Source organism: Vulpes lagopus, chromosome 5, assembly GCF_018345385.1.
Source record: "Vulpes lagopus strain Blue_001 chromosome 5, ASM1834538v1, whole genome shotgun sequence".
In the NCBI taxonomy this organism is placed as follows: domain Eukaryota; kingdom Metazoa; phylum Chordata; class Mammalia; order Carnivora; family Canidae; genus Vulpes; species Vulpes lagopus.
The window spans coordinates 72,774,054-72,798,599 of NC_054828.1; the positions used below are offsets into that span (position 1 = coordinate 72,774,054).

Below are 24,546 nucleotides of genomic sequence, written 5' to 3' on the forward strand. Positions count from 1 at the left end.
TTTTTTAAAAAAAGGAATAACTCAGCCATTAGAAAAGACAACGCCTGGGGATCCCTGGGTGGCTCAGTGGTTTGGAGCCTGCCTTTGGCCCAGGGCGCTTATCCTGGAGTCCTGGGATTGAGTCCCACGTCAGGCACCCTGCATGGAGCCTACTTCTCCCTCTGACTGTGTCTCTACCCCTCTGTGTGTGTGTGTGTGTGTGTGTGTGTGTGTGTGTGTCTGTGTGTCTCATAAATAAATTAATGAAATCTTATTTAAATCTCTTGCTCCTTTTGAGATGTTGTGCTTAGAAAATCTATCAATTACAGAAAGTCTTGTGTTCAAGTCTCCTAGTATAGGTGTATTATTATCTAATTATGTCTTAACTTTGGTTATTAATTGATTGATATACTTGGCAGCTCCCACATCAGAGGCATAAATATTGATGATTGTTAGTTCCTCTTGTTGGATAGATGCTTTAAGTATGATATAGTGTCCTTCTTCATTTCTTACTACAGTCTTTGGGATAAACTTTAATTTATCTGATATGAGGATTGTTACCCCTGCTTTCTTTTGAGGACCACTTGAATGGTAAATGGTTCTCTAACCTTTCATTTTCAGGCTGTAGGTGTCCTTAGATCTAAAATGAGTCTCTTGTAGACAGAAAATAAATGGGTCTTGCTTTTTTATCCAGTCTGAAACCCTGGATCTTTTTTTTTTTAAGTTCTCTTTTCCTTTTTTTAAAAATCAGAAGTATGTGGGAAATATCAGAAATGGAGACAAAACATGAAAGACTCCTAACTCTGGGAAATGAACTAGGGGTGGTGGAAGGGGAGGAGGGCGGGGGGTGGGGGTGAATGGGTGACGGGCACTGAGGGGGCACTTGACGGGATGAGCACTGGGTGTTATTCTGTATGTTGGCAAATTGAACACCAATAAAAAATAAATTTATTATCTAAAAATTTTTTAGAAATAAATAAATAATTTTTATTGGAGTTCATTTTGCCAACATATAGCCTAACACCCAGTGCTCATCCTGCCAAGTGCCCCCCTCAGTGCCCATCACCCATCACCCCAACCCCTGCCCACCTCCCCTTTCACTACCCCTTGTTCATTTCCCAGAGTTAGGTGTCTCTCATGTTTTGTCACCCTCACTGATATTTTCTGATAGGATCATTAAGCCCATTCATGTTCAGAGTTACTATTGAAAGCTATGAATTTAGTGTTATCATAATACCTGTGATGACAGGTATAGGAGCGTGTTCTCCTTCTTTTACAGAGTCCCCCTTAATATTTCTTGCAGAGCTGGTTTGGTGGTCACATACTCTTTTGGTTTCTGCCTATCTTGGAAGCTATTTATCTCTCCTTCTATTCTGAATGAGAGCCTTACTGGATAAAGTATTCTTGGCTGCAGGTTCTTCTCATTTAGGACCCTAAATATATCCTGACAGCCCTTTCTGGCCTGCCAGGTCTCTGTGGAGAGGTCTGCTATTAATCTAGTATTTCTACCCATATAAGTTAGGGATCTCTTGTCTCTTGCTGCTTTAAAGATTTTCTCTTTCTCTTTGGAATTTGCAAGTTTCACTATTAAATGTTGAGGTGTTGAACAGTTTTTATTGATTTGGGGGGGGGAACCTCTCTATCTCCTGGATCTGAATGCCTGTTTCCCTCCCCAAGTTAGGGAAGTTCTCAGCTATGATTTGTTGAAATATGCTTTCTGGTGTTCCGTCCCTCTCGGCGCCCTCTGGAACCCCAATTAAATGTACATTTTTCCTTCTGAGGCTGTCATTTATTTCCCTTAACCTTTCCTCATGGTCTTTTATTTGTTTTTCTCTTTTTTCCTCAGCTTCCTTCCTTGCCATCGACTTGTCTTCTATGTCACTCACTCGTTCTTCTACCTCATTAACTCTTGTTGTTAGGACCTCCAGTTTAGATTGCATCTCATTTAATTGATTTTTAATTTTGGCCTGATTAGATCTGAATTCTGCAGTCATGAAGTCTCTTGAATCCTTTATGCTTTTTTCCAAAGCCACCAGTAGCTTTATAATTGTTCTTCTGAATTGACTTTCTGACATCAAGTTGTAATCCAAATTCTGTAACTCTGTGGCAGACAGCACTGTTTCTGATTTTTTCTTTTGTGGTGAGTTCTTTCTAGTCATTTTGCTCAGTGCGGAGTGGCTAAAAACTAGTACTGAAAATAGAAAGAAAAAAAAAATAAAAGACAAAACAAAAAAAACAAGGAGGGGTATCTCCTGGTTCTATATACTATAAATCCCTCGACTTCCCCTGGACCTTTCCAGCACTGCTCAGCATAACTTGCTCTTTCCCTGTTCTTCCAGCTGGTCTTCTGGGGGAGGGAGCTGTTGTGCTGGTTCTCAGGTGTGTGCACAGCTCAGTGGGAGCTCTTGACCCCGTGAGGCCTCTGTCCTCTGCCAGTCCTGCTTCATCTCGGGCAAAGGGTAACACCAGGAGGAACCACCATAACTGCGGCAGCTAGCTCTCCAGCCCTGGAGCAGCCCCTCTCCCTCCCCCCCCAGTCCCCATTGGCCGGGATGCTCACGGTGGCAGGCATGCTGACCAGCACAGCTTTGGGACATCCGGTGGCAGGAGAGTCCTCGTCCTGTGCCCTCCCCGCCTCTGCCTGTCCTGAGGGGGAGCGCCAGATCCTGGACTGTGTCCACTGGGTGCCCTGGGACCCGGGGCCCGTGCTGCTGGAATTGTGCTCCCAGGGCCTAAGCTCCCAAAGGCAGAAGGGTGCAGCCCCCTCCGCCAGGAGCCACCGCCTGAACTGCTCCCAAGGCCCCACTGGGCGTGCTCCAGCCCTTTCCCGAGATCGCCCCCGGTCTGGGCGCCCTCTCCCCTGGACTCACTTCCTCTCTTAGTGACCCCAGGAGACTGGAGGCTCCACTACCCCTCCTGTGGCGCTACCCGGTTTCCCTGCTGAGCGCCTTTCCTTCCGTGAAGAATCCGGTGCAGATTTTTCAAAGTTCCGGTGTCTCTGGGACTGGGCTTTTGTCTCTGTAGCGTTCCAGCTGTTTTCTCTTTAAAACTCAGGTCAAAGATGCAGATGCAATGAAATGCTGGGACACCTGCGCCCCGATGTCTCTAGCAGCAATGTCCACAGTAGCCAAACTGTGGAAGGAGGCTCGGTGTCCATCGAAAGATGAATGGATAAATAAGATGTGGTTTATGTATCCAATGGAATATTCCTCAGCCATTAGAAACGACAAATACCCACCATTTGCTTCAACATGGATGGAACTGGAGGGTACTATGCTGAGTGAAGTAAGTCAATCGGAGAAAGACAAACATTATATGTTCTCATTCATTTGGGGAATATAAATAATAGTGAAAGGGAATAGAAGGGAAGGGAGAAGAAATGGGTAGGAAATATCAGAAAGGGAGACAGAACATAAAGACTCCTGACTCTGGGAAATGAACTAGGGGTGGTGGAAGGGGAGGAGGGCGGGGGGGGGGGGGTGACGGTGGCAGGCACTGAGGGGGGCAGTTGATGGGTTAGTACTGGGTGTTATTCTGTATGTTGGCTAATTGAGCACCAATAAAAAATAAATTTATTATTAAAAAAAATAAACCTCAGGTCAAATTCATAGTTTTTCAGGATTATTTGAAAGTTATCTAGGTAAATTGGTGGGGACAGGTGACTTGGGGATCCTACTCCTCAGCCGTCTTGCCCCGCCCCCAGGTGGGGGTATTCTCAGCCAGGAAAGCTACTGATTCCATCTTCACCATGGACTTTTCATAAAAGAAATGTAAAACTCTTTTGAAGAATGGGTTCCAACAGTTCGACCCAATTGGCCTCTGATTTCACTTTGGAAGAGAGGCTACCAGGAGGGAAGATAGTTAAGAATCATATCCAGGAGCCATGAGCCCCATATGTTATCTGCTTCTACTAAACAGATGAACCTTGAGAATAAGAAAGAAAGGAAAAGAGAATGCATTAAATTCCTATCAGGTATTCAACAGTATTGTAATATTATCTCACCTAATTCCCACATGTCTGATATTATCCTAATTATCCCACAGGTACAGAAACAGAGACAGAGACTTAAAAACTTGCCCAAGGTATTATAGGGAGTATGGCAGAGCTTATACTTCCTGATGCATCATACCATGAGCCAAGGACAGCTCACTAAACCACTTTTAAAGAAAAGAGGCATTTAATATCCTCTGGTGCCCTAGAGGAGCACCCCTGTATCAGCTCTAAGGTGAGTTCAATGCAAAACCCCGAAATTGAGGCTCTTAAGAGTCCCAGCCCAGAGAAAATACTTGCTTGTTATGACAGGCACAACCTCACTTAGGCCCTAAAGCAAGTCCTTAAGGAATTTTGAATGTAATAGGAAACCAAAGCAGAAGCACTTTAACTTGAAGAAGCCCTGCCACCCTTGAATAGGATGAGTCATGGAAACAAAATTCAGCTCACATTCAGTGGGGAAAAAAAAAGCTGGTACTTTCACAGGTATAATTACATGTATTTTTAACATTCCAAATTATTGCTTCTACCTCAAGACAATCCAGTGGCAAATAATACACAAGTTTTACCAAAGAAGTCTAAAATCAAAGAGAGCTCAGAGCAGTGTAAATGTGGAATGACCAGAAGGTGATAAGTAGGACAGGGCAGGAAGGAGGCCCAGACCCAGAGAAATGTAGCTGAGACTGCACCCTCACTCTAGGCTGCAGGATTCTGTTTCACTGGACTAAACCACCTTTCGGAACCCAGGCAGACAAAGTTCTCTACAAGTGTCATCCCATCGATCCTTAGAGACCATCACTCTGGTTTCTTTCCAAAAAGGTTCCAGAAGGACCATAACAATTCCCCAGAATTGCAGCTAAAATGGTCTGACATGAGTCCACTTGCAGTCTAACACTCACACTTATTTATGGTTTTTTAGAGAGAAAATTGAAGCACTGACAAGTGAAGGAAATCACTTAATGACACAGACACAACAAACCTGACTTAGTTGCACAACTCTGTCACTATACTAAAAAATCATTGGATTGTGCAATTTAAAAGGTTGAATTTTATGATATATTAATTATATCTAAATAAAATTATTTATCTTTTTTTTAATTAATTTTTATTGGTGTTCAATTTACCAACATACAGAAAAACACCCAGTGCTCATCCCATCAAGTGTCCACCTCAGTGCCCGTCACCCTTTCCCCTCCAACACCCGCCCTCCTCCCCTTCCACCACCCCTAGTTCGTTTCCCCGAGTTAGGAGTCTTTATGTTCTGTCTCCCTTCCTGATATTTCCCAACATTTCTTCTCCCTTCCTTTATATTCCCTTTCACCATTATTCATATTCCCCAAATGAATGAGAACATACACTGTTTGTCCCTCTCCGATTGACTTATTTCACTCAGCATAATACCCTCCAGTTCCATCCACGTTGAAGCAAATGGTGGGTATTTGTCGTTTCTATAAAATTATTTATCTAAAGAAAAAGAATCCTGAATTATCATGCTTTTAATAGAGAAGTATTATTTCTGCTGTTAAAGGCCTGCTGTTGGCTCCTAATTTAATAATCTAACATGATTAAGTGCCTCCTATATGTGATGTTATCTTTAGCAATCTCCACCAGTGAGGTTGGTGTCATTAATTCCACTTTTATAAAGTTGGGAAACTGAGACTCAGAGGATTAAATAACTGACTAAGGAACATAGCCAGGAAAAGATAAAGCTCAGATTGGAGCTCAAAATTTTCAAAGTTTTTACTGATGAGTCTATTCTTCCGTGCAAGTCAGAAGAGGAAGAGAGACCTGAACACACAGAATACACCAAAGTGTGTGCTGCTTCTGGGGATTTACCCCAAAGATACAGATGCAATGAAACGCCGGGACACCTGCACCCCGATGTTTATAGCAGCAATGTCCACAATAGCCAAACTGTGGAAGGAGCCTCGGAGTCCATCGAAAGATGAATGGATAAAGAAGATGTGGTCTATGTATACAATGGAATATTACTTAGCCTTTAGAAATGAAAAGTAACCACCATTTGCTTCGACGTGGATGGAACTGGAGGGTATTATCCTGAGTGAAATAAGTCAATCAGAGAATATATTTGGGGAATATAAAAAAATAGTGAAAGGGAATAAAGGGGAAAGGAGAAAAAATGAGTGGGAAATAACAGAAAGGGAGACAGAACATGAAAGACTCCCAACTCTGGGAAATGAACTAGGGGTGGTGGAAGCAGAGGTGGGTGGGGGGTAGGGGTGATTGGGTGACGGGCACTGGGGTGGGCACTTGATGGGATGAGCACTGGGTGTTATTCTATATGTTGGCAAATTGAACACCAATAAAAAATAAATTAAAAAATAAAAATAAATAAATAAATAAAAAACAAAACAAAACAAAACAAAACAACCCAAAGTGTGTGCTGGAGTTTCTCAGAGGCAAAAAATGGAACTGGCTGCAGAGTCCTAAACTGGAGTTGCCATACAAGGAGGGCTTTGAAACCGGTCTTGGTATGGAGACTGGGCTCTGAAAATCTTCCTGACATTGTAGTCATCTTAGCAAAAACAAGCACTGTTACAAAAGATGCCTACCATTGAAAATGACCACAATATCCAAGGGACAGCACAACTTTCTGTGTGGCCCTTTTGGCTTAGGGCTCCCTGGCTGTGAGAGCAATGGATGTATCACAGCAGCATAACCATTAATTTGTGAACCCATTCTAAGTATTACTAAGTTCTAGGCACTGTCTAGATGATAATGTAAGATGGCTTCCCTGGAGGAACACCCAGATAGGAATCAGCCCTCCCCAACCCCCAGGTATGTGCTATAGATATGGTTAAGTGCCCAGCTTGCACAATGGACAACATGGGTTTCTATCTCAGTGCTACCACTTACTACCTGTGATTTTGGACAAATTATTGAATTTTTCTATGCTTTCATTTCCTTATCTGTAAAATGAGAATGGCATTAATATTGACCTTACACAGTTGCTGTACTAGAAGACAGTATCTGCAGCAGCAGCAGCAGAATCATCACCTGGTGGCAAAATACAGAAAAGCTGCCTCTTCATGCCTAATACAACTTTCTGATTATTTTCACTTCCCTAAAGTATTTTATACCTTATATACATATAGGTGTATATATATATACACCTATATACCTATGCCTATTATATACCTGCATGTATATAAATGACATTTTCCCAAAGGCCAGATGCAAAGCTGCCAGGTTAACCAATGGATAGCGGAATGCTAAAAAAAAATCTCAAGAAGAAAGCTCAACCTAGAGTCACTCTGAACAGTTCTTAAAACATAGCTTTTGTGTATAACCTACTAATGTATACTTTTGTAGCTTAGAAAAGAGCCTTCATGGGGCCAAAGAATGTTTCTTGTCTTCCTGTCTGACAGTACTCCTTATATTGACTATTTTATTTTTTTTTATATTGACTATTTTAATATAAAGTAATTTATAAGTAATCTCATTTATAAGTAATTTATAAGTAAAATATAAGTAATCTCTTTCCTATTTTTTGTGTTTGTGTGGGCCTGACACTCCTAAAGTAGTGCATAATTTTCCACATAATAGGTGTACGTGATAGATACACAGAGGTAAGCTAGGATAATAGTTAAGTATAGGATAACCTATACCTTACAGTAAGGTATAGGTTCAAACCCTGGTTCTTCCACCTACAGGCTGTGTGACCTTGAAGAAGATTCATGCTCCCTGAACAATTGCTCACGGGACGAACAATCAAATTTCATAGAAATCTTATAAAGATTAAATGAGATGATGTATGAAAAATATTCAGCACAATATCTAGCACATAGTAAATTCTCAATAAGTGATAATTATCATTATTTTTAAAAAAGATATTAATTAGGTAAGCCTCATAGCATACATTTATTTTCAATTGAATATGCATTTACTGCACATCTGCCAAGTATTTTACACTTTGTTACTTATTGTGGGTGCTAGATAAAGGGAATGAACTACTCAATTCTTCTAAAACATATTCTCTGCTTTTTACAAGTATATGACCCTGAAAAAGTGTCCAACAACATGTCCTCATACTGGAAGCTGGGCCAGCACCATCCTTTCTGCAATCATTCAAAGATAAGAATGTAAAGAAGTAGGAAGATAAACATGGACAGAGGTGGGGTTAGATTTTATTAAAAATGAATCAGTCCATCCCACAGATGGCAGCACCCACACATTTTTAGCTATATAAGGGCCATTATCTCAATCCACTGGTCACCCTGCAAGCTGCATCAGGCTTTATCCTACGTGTTCCTTTGGTGAACCAGGTGAGAACAAATTCATCCAGCTACATTGATGGGTATTTGGTTGATTACTGTCCACATTAGAAATTCAGGAGTAAGAGCTAAGTCAGAGCTATATGTATTTGGCCACTTCATTCTGGTTTCTTTTTCTTTTTCTTTTCATTTGTTTATTTATTTGGTTAGTTTCATTTATCCTGTGTCTTTTTAGAATAATTTATTGTTGTCAAGATGAATAATGCAAGAGGTTCACTTTCTTCTAGGCCATTCCACACCTCTTCCTGGTTTTTTGCATGTCTTTTTTTTCTGGGTTGTCCAGATTAAATAGAAAGGAGGCCAGCACTGGTGTAGAGTTCCTTCCCTGTTCAGTGTCAGTCCCTGGGGCTCCAAGATCAAATCAGCCACTAGTCAAACTACTGCTTGCATTGCTGAGGTTCTCTTCCCTGTTATGGAAAAAGAATAGTGTTTGGTTGAAGCTGAAATTAGGATAGTTCCTGAGCTCTGATGAGGACTATCTCATGCTTCTGAAGCACCAGGCTAATGTTGGCCCACTTGCCTATTTTTACTTGCTTAAGGCCTTAACAATCCCGGTTAGCTTCTGGTACACAAAGGAGGAGATATTATAGAAGGTCTGTCACTTTTGACTGAAGAGAACCAGTGAAACTAACCAGAGAGACTGGGACAATACATCTGAGTGGTTCTGGAAACTTTGGAAGCTCCAGGACAACACCCCAAACACCAAAGTACACAATGTATAGAGACATTACGTAAAGAATATCCAGGACATGGAGATCTGAGCTCTAACCTCAGTTCAGTCAGCAACATGCAATAACTTGATCTTAGCAAAGTAATAGGAAGTTAACAAAGTTTTCACTGTACTGAAAGATCCCCAACCATCCTTGCTTGTTGAAGTATTTTAGGTTTAAAAGAGACAAGAGTTTTGAAAAATCATCATGATTATTATTAAAATAAGAATTGCTTATAAATTAAAAGAAAAAATGAATAATAGGGTCTTCTGGGTTTTTTTCTCTTCAGGTTCACTTAAACTTGCAAAAAGATGACCGATCTCTTGAGAAGTGTTGTCACAGTCATTGATGTTTTCTACAAATATACCAAGCAAGATGGAGAGTGTGGCACACTGAGCAAGGATGAGCTAAAGGAACTTCTGGAGAAAGAGTTTCGTCCAATTCTGAAGGTGAGAACCATATACCATAGCTGAAGACTGCTAAGGTTTTGTACATTCTCTGTTATGTGGCCAAAGATTAGTCTAAAAGTACATTCTCTCAATGGTCTTTGGGCAAACTCTATGGATATACTTTTTGGGAACATCATAAAGTCTGCTGGGGCATTATTTTTGGAAAAACGTTATTTTTCCTGTGTACACCCACCATGTAGACCTTCAGACTTTTTCATGCCCCCAGGCTTCCCCTTCTGAAAAAAATAGTATATAAATATGTGTTAAAACATGAGTTAAAAGATTATCCTGTCAAATTTGGAAGAAAGAGTATAGATAGGGAAATGTCTACAGGGACACTCAGGATCCCCTCAAAGTCATTCTGGATCTCAACATGGAGAGTCAGGATCCTCAGTACAAGGGAGACAGGGAACTACCCAGAGACAGTCAGGAGATACAGGTGGACATGTCCACTCTGGCCATGGAGAAGCCACCAGGACACAATCTAGCAGGACTGGTAGAAGGGATTCTAGTGGCAGTGAGTCCAGTGACACTGAAAATCACCTAGGTGTCCCAGAGACACACACAGGATCTCCTCATGGCCAGGCTGGATCTCAACATGGCGAACCTGGATCCTCAGTACAAAGGGGACAGGGAACTACTCATGGACAATCAGGAGACACCACTACAAATGCCCAGTCTGGTCATGGAAAAGCCAGCAGGTCACAATCCAGTAGGACTAGCGGAGGATCTAGTGTCAGTGAGTCCAGTGACTCTCAGGGGCACTCCGGAGTCCCACAGTCACACACACGATCCCCCCATGGCCAGGCTGGATCTCAACATCCAGAACTGGGCTCCACAGTTAAAGGGAGACAGGGAACTCCTCATGGACAGTCCGGAGACACCAGTAGACATGCCCACTCTGGCCATGGACAAGCCACAAAGACACAATCCAGCAGGATTGGTAGAAGGGAATCTAGTGTCACTGAGTCCAGTGACACTGAAAACGACTCAGGTGTCCCACAGACACACACTGGATCCCCGCATACTCACGCTGGATCTCAACATCCAGAGTCAGGATCCTCACTACAAAGGAGACAAGGAACAACTCATGGACAATCAAGAGACACCACTGCACATGCCCAGTCTGGTCATGGACAAGCCAGCGGGACACAATCCAGTAGGAGTAGAAGAAGTGAGTCTACTTTCAGTGAGTCCAGTGACTCTCAGGGGCACTCCGGAGTCCCACAGTCACACACACGATCCCCCCATGGCCAGGCTGGATCTCAACATCCAGAACTGGGTTCCACAGTTAAAGGGAGACAGGGAACTCCTCATGGACAGTCCGGAGACACCAGTAGACATGCCCACTCTGGCCATGGACAAGCCACAAAGACACAATCCAGCAGGATTGGTAGAAGGGAATCTAGTGTCACTGAGTCCAGTGACACTGAAAACGACTCAGGTGTCCCACAGACACACACTGGATCCCCGCATACTCACGCTGGATCTCAACATCCAGAGTCAGGATCCTCACTACAAAGGAGACAAGGAACAACTCATGGACAATCAAGAGACACCACTGCACATGCCCAGTCTGGTCATGGACAAGCCAGCGAGACACAATCCAGTAGGAGTAGAAGAAGTGAGTCTACTTTCAGTGAGTCCAGTGACTCTCAGGGGCACTCCGGAGTCCCACAGTCACACACACGATCCCCCCATGGCCAGGCTGGATCTCAACATCCAGAACTGGGCTCCACAGTTAAAGGGAGACAGGGAACTCCTCATGGACAGTCCGGAGACACCAGTAGACATGCCCACTCTGGCCATGGACAAGCCACAAAGACACAATCCAGCAGGATTGGTAGAAGGGAATCTAGTGTCACTGAGACCAGTGACACTGAAAACGACTCAGGTGTCCCACAGTCACACACTGGATCCCCGCATACTCATGCTGGATCTCAACATCCAGAGTCAGGATCCTCACTACAAAGGAGACAAGGAACAACTCATGGACAATCAAGAGACACCACTGCACATGCCCAGTCTGGTCATGGACAAGCCAGCGGGACACAATCCAGTAGGAGTAGACGAAGTGAGTCTACTGTCAGTGAGTCCAGTGACTCTCAGGGGCACTCAGGAGCCCCACAGGCACACACACGATCCCCCCATGGTCAGGCTCGATCTCAACATCCAGAACTGGGTTCCACAGTTAAAGGGAGACAGGGAAAACATTATGGACAGTCAGAAGATATCAGCGCACATGCCCACACTGGCCATGGACAGGCCACCGGGACACTATCCAGTAGGACTGGTAGAAGGGAATCTGGTGGCAGTGAGTCCAGTGACACTGAAAGGCACTCAGGAAACCCACAAACACACACAGAATCCCCACGTACTCACGCTGGATCTCAACATCCAGAGTCAGGATCCTCACTACAAGGGAGAAAGGAAACTGCTCATAGACAGTCAGGAGACACTACTAGACATGCGCACTCTGGCCATGGACAAGCCACCAGGACACAATCCAGTAGGACTGGTAGAAGGGAATCTAGTGGCAGTGAGTCCAGTGACACTGAAAGGCACTCAGGTGTCCCACAGGCACACTCAGGATCCCCTCGTGATCAGGCTGGATCTCAACATGGACAGTCGGGATCCTTAGTACTAGGGAGACAGGGAACTACTCATGGACAATCAGGAGACACCACTACAAATGCCCAGTCTGGTCATGGAAAAGCCAGCAGGCCACAATCCAATAGGACTAGAAGAAGGGGATCTACTGTCAGTGAGTCCAGTCTCAACATGGAGAGTCAGGATCCTCAGTACAAGGGAGACAGGGAACTACCTCAGAGACAGTCAGGAGATACAGGTGACAATGCCCAGCTCTGGTCCATGGAGAAGCCAGCCAGGACACAATCTAGCAGGACTGGTAGAAGGGATCTACTGTCAGTGAGTCCAGTGACACTGAAAATCACCTAGGTGTCCCAGAGACACACACAGGATCTCCTCATGGCCAGGCTGGATCTCAACATGGCGAACCTGGATCCTCAGTACAAAGGGGACAGGGAACTACTCATGGACAATCAGGAGACACCACTACAAATGCCCAGTCTGGTCATGGAAAAGCCAGCAGGTCACAATCCAGTAGGACTAGCGGAGGATCTAGTGTCAGTGAGTCCAGTGACTCTCAGGGGCACTCAGGAGTCCGACAGTCACACTCAGGTTCCCCCCATGGCCAGGCTGGATCTCAACATCCAGAACTGGGCTCCACAGTTAAAGGGAGACAGGGAACTCCTCATGGACAGTCCGGAGACACCAGTAGACATGCCCACTCTGGCCATGGACAAGCCACAAAGACACAATCCAGCAGGATTGGTAGAAGGGAATCTAGTGTCACTGAGTCCAGTGACACTGAAAACGACTCAGGTGTCCCACAGACACACACCGGATCCCCACATACTCACGCTGGATCTCAACATCCAGAGTCAGGATCCTCACTACAAAGGAGACAAGGAACAACTCATGGACAATCAAGAGACACAACTGCACATGCCCAGTCTGGTCATGGACAAGCCAGCGGGACACAATCCAGTAGGAGTAGACGAAGTAAGTCTACTGTCAGTGAGTCCAGTGACTCTCAGGGGCACTCAGGAGTCCCACAGGCACACACAGGATCCCCTCAAAGTCATTCTGGATCTCAACATGGAGAGTCGGGATCCTCAGTACAAGAGAGACAGGGAACTACCCAGAGACAGTCAGGAGATACAGGTGGACATGTCCACTCTGGCCATGGAGAAGCCATCAGGACACAATCCAGCAGGACTGGTAGAAGGGAATCTACTGTCAGCGAGTCCAGTGACTCTCAGGGGCACTCAGGATCCCCACAGGCACACACAGGTTCTCCCCATGGTCAGGCTCGATCTCAACATCCAGAACTGGGTTCCACAGTTAAAGGGAGACAGGGAAAACATTATGGACAGTCAGAAGATATCAGCGCACATGCCCACACTGGCCATGGACAGACCACCGGGACACTATCCAGTAGGACTAGTAGAAGGGAATCTGGTGGCAGTGAGTCCAGTGACACTGAAAGGCACTCAGGAAACCCACAAACACACACAGAATCCCCACGTACTCACGCTGGATCTCAACATCCAGAGTCAGGATCCTCACTACAAGGGAGAAAGGAAACTGCTCATAGACAGTCAGGAGACACTACTAGACATGCGCACTCTGGCCATAGACAAGCCACCAGGACACAATCCAGTAGGACTGGTAGAAGGGAATCTAGTGGCAGTGAGTCCAGTGACACTGAAAGGCACTCAGGTGTCCCACAGGCACACTCAGGATCCCCTCGTGGTCAGGCTGGATCTCAACATGGAGAGTCAGGGTCCTCAGTACAAGGAAGACAGGGAACTACTCATAGACAATCAAGAGACACCACTACACATGCCCAGTCTGGTCATGGACAAGCCACCAGAACACAATCCAGTAGGACTAGAAGAAGAGGATCTACTGTCAGTGAGTCCAGTGACACTCAGGGGCACTCAGGAGTCCCACAGGCACACACAGGATCCCCTCAAGGTCATTCTGAATCTCAACATGGAGAGTTGGGATCAACAGTTAAAGGAAAACTGGGAACAACTCATAGACTGTCAGGAGACACCAGTGGGCATGCCCACTCTGGCCATGGACAAGCCACCAGAACACAATCCAGTAGGACTAGAAGAAGGGAATCTAGTGGCAGTGAGTCCAGTGACACTCAGGGGCATTCAGGAGTCCCACTGGTACACTCAGGATTCCCCCATGGGCAGGATGGATCTCAACATGGAGAGTCAGATTCCACCACCAAAGAGAGTCAGGAATATACTCATAAACAGTCAGGGGACACCAGTGGACATGCCCAATCTGTTCATGGACAAGCTACTAGGACACAATCCAGTAGGGCTAGAAGAAGGGGATCTACTGTCAGTGAGTCCAGTGACACTCAGGGGTACTCAGGAGCCCCACAGATACACTCAGGTTCCCTCCATGGCCAGGTTGGATCTGAACATCCAGAGTCAGAATCCACAATTAAAAGGAGACAGGGCACTACTAATAGACATTCAGAAGACACCACTGGTAATTCTTATTCTGGTCAAGGACAAGCCACCAGGACAGAATCCAGTAGAACTAGAAGAAAGGGATTTAGTGGCACTGAGTCCAGTGACACTGAAAGACATTCAGGAGTCCCACTGACCCAATCAGGATCCCCTCATGGTCATACTGGATCTTTACATGGAGAGTTAGGATCCACAATTAGAAGGAGACAGGGAAGTACTCATGGACATTCAAGAGGCACCAGTGGACATTCTGGGTCCAGTCATACACAGTCACATGATACTCATAGGCTGTCTAAGGATAACATAAGGAAACAGTCACATAGCATTCATCACCAATCTAGAGTGAGTCATTCTCAATCACAACATAGTGGAAAACAAAGACATGGATCAGATCAAGGATGGAAACATGGCAGTTATGGAAGTGCAGAATATGACTATGGGCAGTCTGGGTATGGACCTTCTGGGGGCAGCAGAACAAGCAGCCGAAATTCTAGCCCTTTAAGGTCATTGGATAGAGCTGCAAACAATCAAGTGTCTACACATGGACAATCATTTTCTAGGCCTGACCATACAGGATCAAAAGCAACTGAAATAATCGGAAGACAAAGCTCAAGTCATGGACAGTCAATTGATTCCCACAATAACTCTGGATCCAGTGTAAATAGAAGGCAGAGATCTTTTCATGGGCATTCAATAGTAAGTCATGAATCATCAATTGACACCCATGTTCAATTTGGAAGGGAGGGATCTACTACTCATAGGCAGTCTAGCAACCATTCTGTATCCAGCCATGGACAATTCATATCAGCTCGCAGCCATCCAGAGTCTAATTCAACCTTCAGGCAGGATTTTCATAGTGATAATAAAGAGCATTCAGAAGATTGGGGGAAACAGATTCATGAACCATCAGGATCTAGGCATGGACAGTCTGAATTCAATATTATTAGTATCCATAGATCCAACCAGCAGCATTTGGCAGATACAAATTCTCATGAGCAGGTAAGATACAACACATGTTTAGTAAGACAGGGATCAAGTAATAGAAAATCAGGGGACATCCAGGGTCAATCTGGATTCAGCACTAATGAAAGCCGAGTAGATAGCCATGACCAATCAAGTGACAGCTATGGGAAGTCAAGTAATAGCAGAAGTCAAGGAATCATTTTCAGTCACTCTCATGATAGCCAAGACCTTGCAGGAATTGAAGAATATGGTCCAACCATGTGGAGTGGGGACAGGCAAAAGCAAGGTCCCGAATCAAGTTTATTTAGAAGCACCAGAATATATAGTCAAAATGTGGATGATAAGCAGACAAGAAACACTGAGGCCAGAGGTTGCCATAAAAGGGAGAGAACAGACTCAGGTTCCTGTTATTTAGATAGCAACACTCCACTCTATGAATATGTCCAAGAACAAAGGTGTTATTACATTGAATAATAATTTGAAGCCAACTAACCCAAGATAAGAACTAACCCAAAGAAGAAATGAGGATTCAACATGGAATTAAAATATTTACCATGATCCTTTCTTTTGGTAGCGGGGGTATATGTGTCTTTTATTTAACTATAGCATTGTACTTTATTCCTCTTGTTTTGTTCAGGGTTTTTTTTTGTTTTGTTTTGTTTGTTTTTTTTGTTTTTTGTAAGACTCCATAATCACTAAAGCTCTTTGGTTAGAAAACAGTGAATGGAAGGAGTAAATAGCACTTGGAACTATATTTAGATTGTATGACATAATGAATTGAGTGCTTTGGTATAAAATAAGCATTAAAAAATGTCTGAGACTCAGAGTTTGGCCTTTCCAGATTTTATTTTAATTGACCATTGACAAACCTATCCAGGAGCTAAGAAACATGATTTTGGAGTAAAAATTTCTCTAACAATATTGTAACATATTCAATGTCCTGAGCAAAGAATGTTGTAGTAGTTGATGAGTCAGAATATTTGCATCTTTTCTGTTACCATGGAACTTTGTACTAATACTTTTGAATTTATTGTCATGACTCCTGTATTGCATAAAAATTGTGAATAAACTCTCCATCAAGGTATAGTTTCTTTTCTCTTTCATCTTCACAAACAAACATAGCTCCTTGCCACAGGATCAGATGCACATTTCTTTTATAAAAAAAATTCTTTTACTTAAATTAAATTAATTAACATATAGTGTATCATTAGTTTCAAAGGTAGAGTTCAGTTATTCATCAGTTGCATATACCACCCAGTGCTCATTACATCGTGTGCCATCACTCAATTACCCCATCCACCTACCCTATTCCCCCTAGCAACCCTCAAGTTTTTAAAAGATTTTATTTATTTATTCATGAGAGACACTCAGACAGAGATACAGGCAGAAGGAGAAGCAGACTCCTTGCAGAGAGCCCGTTACAGGACTCAATCCCAGAACCCCAGGATCACGACCTGAGCCAAAGGCAGAGGTTTAACCACTGAGCAATCCAGGCATCCCAACCCTCAGTTTGTTTCCTGTTGTTAAGAATCTCTTATGGTTTGCTTCTCTCTCTATTTTCATCTTATTTTATTTTTCCTTTCTTTTCCCTATGTTTCTATGTTTTGTTTCTTAAATTCTACATATGAGTGAAATCGTATGGTATTTGTCTTTCTCTGACTGACTTATTTCACTTAGCATAATACCCTCTAGTTCTATCCATGTCATTGCAGATGGCAAGATTTCATTCTTTTGATGGATAATATTCCATTACATATATATATGTAACGTATATTGTGTATATATACACACATATACATACACACACACACACACACACACACACATATATATATATATTGCTGCTATAAGCATTCTGTTTTCTTCCACCTTCACTTTTGAAATTCAAACTAAAGTGAAATTCATCAATGAGTGGTCAATATCATAAGCTCCTACTGGGGGCAGAATTCTATGGAAAAATCAAAACATGGGCAAAGTTTTTTGACTAGACTCAGAATATATTATATTTACTTGTAAATGTTTTAAGAAAGACTACACAGTGGCCAAAAACAAGTTGTATTGGGAAAAGGAGAAAAAGAGAGAGAGAGAAGGAGAGAAAAGAGAAAAAGAAAAAAGAGAAAGAAGAAAAAAAGGGAAAAAAGAGAAGAAAAAGAGAAAGAAAAGAACGAAAGGTGAAAAAAAGAAAAAAAGGGGGGATGGGGGAAGCAATCAGAAATCAAAAAGAAAGAAAGAAAACAAAACAAACAAACAAAAAACACGTGGGAGTATCTTCTGATTCTGTATACTTTAAGTCCCTTGACTTCCTCTGGAACTGGTCCGTCTAGCTGGTCTTCTGGGGGAGGGGCCCGCTGTGCTGATTCTCAGGTGTTAGCACTTGGGGGAGCTGCTCTGCCCCTGCCTGGTGCAGGGCTCAGTGGGGGTTGTTCACCCCGTGAGGCCCCAGGAGTAACAACCACAGTGGCGGGGCCAGCTCTGGAGCCCTGGAGTCAGCCCCCGCAGTAACTACGGAGCTCTCAGTCCACAGGGGCCTGGATGCTCTGGGGCGGGGCCGCTGATCTGCTCAGCTCGGGGCAGGAGCGTCCTCGCTGTCGTGGGCCCTCCCGGCCTCTGCCTGTCCCGGGGGAGGCCGGATCCTGGGCTGTGTCCCGTCGCCCTGTGCTCCGGGGCCTGCGCTGTTGGATTCACGCTCCCGCCCCGCAGCCCCCTCCGCGGAGCCGCCGCCCGAGCCCCTCCGAGCTGCTCCGGGTCCAGCCGAGCGCTGCAGGCCTTAGGGAGCTCGGCGCATCTCCCGGGGCGCAGGTGCCTGTTAGTGTCCCCAGGAGCCCGAGGACATCCCCGCCCTCCTGGGTCCTGCTCTAACCCCCTGTGAGCCCCTTTCCGCGGGGAAGGTTGGTGCAGCTCCTGCTCCTCCGGGACGGGGCTCTCCTGTCCTGGGGACACTTGCCCCAGCCTCAGCCCGGCTCCTCGCGGGGCCCCTCCCCCTTGGAGGCCTTTTGTTTCTTTATTTCTTTTTTCCCGTCTTCCTACCTTGATAGAAGCGCGAACTCTTCTCACTGTAGCGTTCCAGCTGGTCTCTCTTTAAATCTTAGGCCGAATTCGTAGATTTTCAGGATATTTTGAAGATTATCTTGGTAATTTGGTGGGGACAGGTGATTTGGGAACCCTACTCTTCCGCCATCTTGCCCCTCCTCCAAAAGGGAGAATTACAGACCAATATCCCTGATGAACATGGATGCAAAAATTCTCAACAAGATACTAGCCAATAGGATCCAACAACACATTAAGAAAATTATTCACCATGACCAAGTAGGATTTATCCCCCTGGACACAAGGCTGGTTCAACACTCGTAAAACCATCAATGTGATTCATCATATAAGCAAGAGAAAAACCAAGAACCATATGATCCTCTCATTAGATGCAGAGAAAGCATTTGACAAAATACAGCATCCATTCCTGATCAAAACTCTTCATTCAGAGTGTAGGGATAGAGGGAACATTCCTCAACATCTTAAAAGCCATCTAAGAAAAGCCCACAGCAAATATCATTCTCAATGGGGAAGCACTGGGAGCCTTTCCCCTAAGATCAGGAACAAGACAGGGATGTCCACTCTCACCACTGCTATTCAACATAGTACTGGAAGTCCTAGCCTCAGCAGTCAGACAACAAAAAGACATTAAAGGCATTCAAATTGGCAAAGAAGAAGTCAAACTCTCCCTCTTTGCCGATGACGTGATACTGTACATAGAAAACCCAAAAGCCTCCACCCCACGATTGCTAGAACTCATACAGCAATTTGGTAGCGTGGCAGAATACAAAATCAATGCCCAGAAATCAATGGCATTGCTATACACTAACAATGAGACTGAAGAAAGAGAAATTAAGGAGTCAATCCCATTTACAATTGCACCCAAAAGCATAAGATACCTAGGAATAAACCTAACCAAAGAGGTAAAGGATCTATACCCTAAAAACTACAGAACACTTCTGAAAGAAATTGAAGAAGACACAAAGAGATGGAAAAATATTCCATGCTCATGGATTGGCAGAATTAATATTGTGAAAATGTCCATGTTACCCAGGGCAATTTACATGTTTAATGCAATCCCTATCAAAATACCCTGGACTTTCTTCAGAGAGTTAGAACAAATTATTTTAAGATTTGTATGGAATCAGAAAAGACCCCGAATAGCCAGGGGAATTTTAAAAAGAAAACCATAGCTGGGGGCATCACAATGCCAGATTTCAGGTTGTACTACAAAGCTGTGGTCATCAAGACAGTGTGGTACTGGCACAAAAACAGACTCATAGATCAACGGAACAGAATAGAGAATCCAGAAGTGGACCCTGAATTTTATGATCAACTAATATTCGATAAAGGAGGAAAGACAGTCTCTACAATAAATGGTGTTGGGAAACTTGGACATCCACATGCAGAAGAATGAAACTGGACCACTCTCTTTCACCATACACAAAGACAAACCCAAAATGGATGAGAGATCTAAATGTGAGACAAGATTCCATCAAAATCCTAGAGGAGAACACAGGCAACACCCTTTTTGAACTTGGTCACAGTAACTTCTTGCAAGATACATCCACAAAGGCAAAAGAAACAAAAGCAAAATGAACTATTGGGACTTCATCAAGATAAGAAGCTTTTGCACAGCAAAGGATACAGTCAACAAAACTCAAAGACAACCTACAGAATGGGAGAATATATTTGCAAATGACATATCAGATAAAAGGCTAGTTTCCAAAATCTATAAAGAACCTATTAAACTCAACACCAAAGAAACAAACAATCCAATCATGAAATGGGCAAAAGACATGAAGAGAAATCTCACAGAGGAAGACATAGACACGGCCAACATGTACATGAGAAAATGCTCTGCATCACTTGCCATCAGGGAAATACAAATCAAAACCACAATGAGATACCACATCACACCAGTGAGAATGGGGAACATTAACAAGGCAGGAAACAACAAATGTTGGAGAGGATGCGGAGAAAAGGGAACCCTCTTACACTGTTGGTGGGAATGTGAACTGGTTCAGCCACTCTGGAAAACTGTGTGGAGGTTCCTCAAAGAGTTAAAAATAGACCTGCCCTACGACCCAGCAATTGCATTGTTGGGGATTTACCCTGAAGATTCAGATGCAATGAAACTCCGGGACACCTGCACCCCGATGTTTCTAGCAGCAATGTCCACCATAGCCAAACTGTGGAAGGAGCCTCGGTGTCCATCGAAAGATGAATGGATAAAGAAGATGTGGTTTATGTATACAATGGAATATTACTCAGCCATTAGAAACGACAAATACCCACCATTTGCTTCAACGTGGATGGAACTGGAGGGTATTATGCTGAGTGAAGTAAGTCAATCGGAGAAGGACAAACAGTGTATGTTCTCATTCATTTGGGGAATAATAATAATAGTGAAAGGGAATAAACAAAGGGAGAAGAAATGTGTGGGAAATATCAGGGAGGGAGACAGAACATAAAGACTCCTAACTCTGGGAAACGAACTAGGGGTGGTAGAAGGTGGAGGATGGCGGGGGGTAGGGGGAATGGGTGACGGGCACTGAGGGGGACACGTGACGGGATGAGCACTGGGTGTTATTCTGTATGTTGGTAAATTGAACACCAAGAAAAATTAATTGATTAAAAAAAAAGAAAGACTACACAGACTTTGATCACTGTGTAATGTGATCAACAGGACAGTAGTCATATTAGTTTACTAGGGAAAGTAAATAAAACAATTGTTATACTATAAATGCACACATAAAAGATAACTATATATATGATAGTTAATCCTAAATAGTAATCAATTCATACAAATCTATCCATCAGCATTTATTATCTGAATAAACACTAGTTATCAAAACATCATTAGAGATTGCTGCTATAAACACTGATGTGCATGTGCCCCTTTGAATCACTGTTTGTATACTTTGAATAAATATCTAGTAGTGCAATAGCAGCAATGCCCACAACAGCCAAAACATGGAAAGAACCCAGATGTCCATTAACAGATGAATGCATAAAGATGTGATATATATATATATATGTATGTATAAACACACAATTGAATATTACTCAGCCGCCAAAAAGAATAAAATCTTGCCATTTGCAATGATGTGGATGGAATTAGAGGATATTATGCCAAGCAAAATAAATCAGGGAAAGATAAATACCATATGACTTCACTCATATGTGGAACTTAAGAAATAAAACAGAGGAACATAGGGGAAGGGAAAGAAGAATAAAATAAGATGAAAACAGGGGTATTCCTGGGTGGCTCAGTGATTTAGCGCCTGCCTTTGGCCCAGGGCATGATCCTGAAGTCCCAGGATCGAGTCTCATGTCCAGTTCCTGCGGGGAGACTGCTTCTCCCTCTGCCTGTGTGTGTGTGTGTCTCTCTCTCTCTGTGTCTCTCATGAATGAATGAATGAATAAATAAATAAATAAGATGAAAATGAAGAAGGAGAGAAATCATGAGACTCTTAACTCTAGGAAACGACCCAAGGGTTGCTGGAGGGAGGTGGGTGGGGGCACGGGGGTAAATGGGTGATGAGCATTAAGGAGGTTTCATTCATTTGGGGAGTATAAAAAATAGTGAAAGGGAGTAAAGGAGAAAGGAGAAAAAATGAGTGGGAAATATCAGAAAGGGAGACAGAACATGGAAGACTCCTAACTCTGGGAAACGAACTAGGGGGGGTGGAAGGGGAGGTGGGCGGGGGGGGGGTAGGGGTGACTGGGTGAGGGGCACTGAGGGGGGCACTTGATGGGATGAGCACTGGGTGTTATTCTATATGTTGGCAAATTGAACACCAATAAAAAACAAATTTATAAAAAAGAAAGAAAAAGAAAGAAAGAAAGAAAGAAAGAAAGAAAGAAAGAAAAGAAAGAAAGAAAGAAAGAAAGAAAGAAAGAAAGAAAGAAAGAAAGAAAGAAAGACACGTAATGTGATGAACACTGGGTGTTATATGCAACTGATGGATCACCAAATTCTACCCCTGAAACTAATAATACAGTATATGTTAATTAAATTGAACTTAAATAATATTTTTTAAAAAGCATCATTAGAAATTTAAATATTGGGTGAGAGAGCTAAGATGGCAGAGTAGTAGGGGGATCCTATGCTTCCTTTGTCCCTCAAGACAACTAGGTAAATACAAAATTATTCTGAACACCCAAAAAAATCAATCTGAGGACTAAGAACTCCACAACTATAGGAAGAAAATAGACCACATCATGGAAGGTAGAAGGTGCAGAGATGTGATTTGGGGGAGAAAAGGATTGCAGGTGTTGTGGAGGGGAGGGAGCCCTGATCACGGAAAAGGTGTGTGTGTGTGTGTGTGTGTGTGTGTGAGAGAGAGAGAGAGAGAGAGAGAGAGAGAGAGAGAGAGAGAAACACAAACGGAGACAGAGAGACAGAGTGGATCACACCGGAGATCACACAAGGAAAACACTTTCCCAAAGCCATTGACTGGGATAATGAGAGGGGCTGATAATCAAGAGATTTTACAACCAGTGGAGCTCAGAGACTGGAGTTTTACACGTCTGTGTCATGGCTGGTTTTGAGCCTGGCAGGCCCTGTAGTGCTCCTATAGAGAAAGATGGCAAAGGCATGGGAGCAGACAGTGTGATCTAGGAGTCCCCTGGGATACATTGAGAGGGATGGCTCCCCCTTCCTGGAGTGATCTGGGAGAGGTAGCATTGCCTCCCAGGGGACAAAAGATCCAGCAGTTGACACTGCATCCCCCACCCCTAAAGCATAGGGGCAGAGACAGCTGCTGAGGACAGCTAACCTGGATACTGACTTTTGCTTCACTTTACTCAATTCAAGGCACCTGCACATTAGTGCAACTGTACTTCTGGAATATATCTGCATCAGTCCCAGCACAGCAAGACCCTCCCTGAGACGACCAGTGTGGGTCCATGCCATTCCAGGTCCCTAAACTCTGGAGTTTTGAAACTCAGCTGGCCTACCTGGGACAAAACACCAGTGCACTGCACTGCCATACATACAGATACCCCAGATACAAACAGAGTGAAGGCAGGGATGTGAGGGACACCTGGGACATAAAAGAGAATATTGTTTGCTCTCCCATGAGGGCTTCCCAGACAGCAGATATGAACTTTACTCTCTGGGGATGGGAGAGACGCTGGTACTATTGTTCTCCCCCACCCATCAGCACTACTGACTTCAGTGAGTAGCACAGTGATGCTCTGCAGTTAATTCTTTATTAGGGCAAGTGTGCCTAAGAAACAGAACAGTGGGTCACACCCCCAGAAGACCAACACAAGCTCCCCACATGAACGAAGTCTACTAACCATAGAGTGCTGCAAAATTTAAGCTCTAGGGTAAAAGGCATTAAACTTCTTTTAATGAGTAGACCAGAGCACACCTAGTTAAACTTTCCACTTTCTAGACAAGATCCAAATACTCCCCACTGCAGGCAAAGAGAAACTCTGCAGAGGACTGACCTGAGGAATAGAGCAGTCATAACAGAAGCACAGTGCACACAGCATACACCACAGATCTTTCCTGAGGCACCAAGTGCTAGCCAGTATATGACCTCCTCTTCATAAAACCATTACTCTTAGTAGCTGTAAACATAATGGGCTTTCCTGACATAGAGAAGACAAAGACATTAACCAAAAGCCAAGATAGAGCAATTCATCCCAAAAGAAAGAACAATGGGTCACATCTAGGGATCTAATCACAACAGATATAAGTAATACACCTGATACAGAATTTAAAGCAACAAACATGAGGATACTAGCTGAGCTTAAAAATGCATAGAAAACACACCAGGGAATAGCTTACTGCAGAGATAAAAGACCTAAAAACTAACAGGCCAAATTAAAAATGCTATAACTGAGATGCAAAACTGACTGTATATAATAACCATAAGGATGGAAGAAGCAGAGGAGTGAATAAGTGATATAGAAGATAAAATTATGGAAAATAATGAATCTGAAAAGAAGAGGGAAAGAAAAATGGTGGATCACAAATATTGACTAAGGGAACTCAGTGACTCAGTAAAGCATAATAACATTCATATCATAGGA

General features: G+C 43.6%; 1 pseudogene; it reads left to right on the top strand.

Moving 5' to 3' along the window:
* Positions 1-24,546, top strand: part of LOC121492027 — a 332,162-nt pseudogene that overhangs the window by 281,611 nt on the left and 26,005 nt on the right.